This window comes from Heterodontus francisci, chromosome 18 (genome assembly GCF_036365525.1).
Source record: "Heterodontus francisci isolate sHetFra1 chromosome 18, sHetFra1.hap1, whole genome shotgun sequence".
Classification (NCBI taxonomy): Eukaryota; Metazoa; Chordata; class Chondrichthyes; order Heterodontiformes; family Heterodontidae; genus Heterodontus; species Heterodontus francisci.
In genome coordinates, this window is record NC_090388.1 from 27,619,138 (window position 1) to 27,621,604 (window position 2,467).

At 36.0% G+C, this 2,467-nt stretch overlaps 1 long non-coding RNA gene across 1 annotated transcript; it reads right to left on the reverse strand.

Annotated features, from left to right (window-relative positions):
• Positions 1-476: 476 nt before the first annotated feature.
• Positions 477-2,215, reverse strand: LOC137379827 (uncharacterized). Its single transcript, XR_010976923.1, has 3 exons — positions 2,141-2,215; positions 1,320-1,420; positions 477-779 (listed from the first exon to the last, which is right to left on the reverse strand). It is a non-coding gene; the product is annotated as an uncharacterized lncRNA (long non-coding RNA).
• Between the last annotated feature and the right edge of the window lie 252 nt (positions 2,216-2,467).

A 2,467-nucleotide genomic window follows, 5' to 3' on the forward strand; every position in this document is an offset into this window, starting at 1 on the left:
AAAACTTGCTTTAAGACATGTTCTGTGACTCTGCACTGTTGCCCTTTTTAAAAAACTGTTATTAAGACTAGCTGCTTCGATTGATAGGAGCAGGTGTTTGCTGGTACTGTATGTTTATCTTGCTTCCAGCACTTAAGCCTGTTCTGTTTACACAGCTGTTCATTAGACAGTTCAATATGGTTTTTTATGTTCTTCGCACTCGAGTGGTTTTATTTTTTTTTACTGTGGTTTTGCGAATGGAAGCTCTTATTCATGCTCGAGTAACTTAATGTGTTTTTTTAAACTTTGGTTGTGTGAATGAAAGCTCTGCAGTGATCTGGATTTTTCCACATTTTTTCTAATGGCGTCGACCTCGATCAGCTCGGGAAAGGAGTCGGGTCTTCCCCAATTTTTTCTACACAGAGCTTTTGAAAAATAAACAAATCTTTTGAAGGACTTCAAAGCTTTTTTTTAAAGCAGTATCCCTCGACCGTCGGTGCAAGGACTCACGCAATTTACTTGCAGCCTGTCATTCTGTAGTCTGTCTTCTATAGCTCGAGGTAAGTTCTTTTTTCACTGTTTGAGCCAGTATTTTTCTTGAACTTTCTCTCTACTGGCTGTAGGAAAGGTCATTTGCAGAGCTGTTTTAATTGTGGTCTTCAACCCCAGATTTTGTCTTCTCACCACAGCTGCCACCATATAATGAGTTCTTTCATGTTGTCTGATGCAACATAGATGAGATACGTGGAGTCCAGTTGGTTGAAGAGTTCAAACAGGTTTATTTACAGCGAGACTATTATCTACAATACAGAGATAATGATTTACAAAACCTTACTCAAGGTGTTACAGTTGCAGAGTTACGCTGGCTTTGAGTCACATGACTATATCCTGGTACTTAGCTCATTAGCATACTAAGATCTTAAAGGCAATCATACAACACTAGTGTGCTGCTGAACAGTGCATTGAAAAGGCTGCACAGAAGTTTCCTGCTGGTTCTGATGCTTGCACCAGATTTATAGCAATTGTATGTCAATTGCAAATACCTGGGAAATCTCTGCATCTAACTCTAGAAGCCCATAGCAGTGTAATTCCTGATCTAAAATACATTCCCTGTGATCCAAAAATTACACTTTATCTGGTCACAATTTCAATTTCTATGGAAAATGTAAGGGTGCCTTAACAAAGGAGCTGTGCATTCTGCCTTCACTACTGTACATTTACTAGTACTTTTCTAATCCCTGCAGCTCTATTATTTCTTTGCCAGCAAGAACACATGTACAAATTCTGTGTGATGTGTCAAAATTGAACAGTTCTAATGATTTGTAATAGAATGTGATTACCACAGATGTCCACAGAGAGGAAAAGGAAGTCTTTTATCTAGTTTCCTGCACAAAGATACAGTTTCTTTCTCTTCACACCGGGGGTTGCAGAACAAGCAAGGCTAAGGGCATAAAAGAAGGAAATGACACACAGCTCCTCGAACTTTCATCATCATGAAAATCTAAATTATACAAAATGAAAAAAACACTTCAAATAGAGCCTAAACTGTTAAGTCTTTATGATAAGAACTTTTAGTTGTCTGAGAAAGGCAAGGAGGTCTTCTGAATGCTAAATTAGACTTCAAAGCAGCAGCGTGAACTGTTATTTCTTGTGCTTAAGAGATGATAGAGCATTTCAACACATTTATTTTGCCCTGATCTGGGTTTAAAGGTTAGTTATCTGGAGGGACTATTATTCTCAAACATAAGCTGATTTCATTTTAATTTTGCATGATGTACTTGCAGAATTTCAGTGACACATTTATTTTTAAAATTGTGATTAACATATTTAACACACTGTAGCTAAACGATCTACATATTTCACTTCTGTCAACATCTTACATTTATAGTGTAATCAACATTAAGCTGCCTGTAACCATAGTTTTGCATAACTAAAATCAATATAGAATAAATTGTTTTATCAGGAGGAAATTAAGATGCATTAAACTTTTATTTAATTCATGATTATAAATTTGTTGTGTTTAACTTTTGTACTCTTTTGGAACAGTCACTACTACCTTATTTCCAGAAGAAACATTTTTTTGTTGTTAAAAAAATGAGTGAAAGCAGATTTTGCGCATTACAGGTCATTTTCTAAAACTGTAGTCTTCAAACGCACGTACATGTAGCATACTGCACCAGCAAGCTTCCATTCTATAGTCTTTTCCACCAGCATTAAATATCTGAAGTTCTGACAGGTCAGCGTTTAAAAAAAATGAAATGAGACAAATTCTTTTGAACTTCAAATTTTGTTGCAAATAACCACCAAAAGTAGTTCTCATTAATAATGCAGTAGATGGTTCTGCTTTTTGAAATTGATTTGTGATGCTTCTGGTGATATCACGAGACACTTGAGTGTAGCAGCGATTAGATGATAATTTCACAAGTGTGTAACTGGATTTATTTTCTTTGGTGTACGTCATCAATGTAGAGGAACGGTGTCATTATTT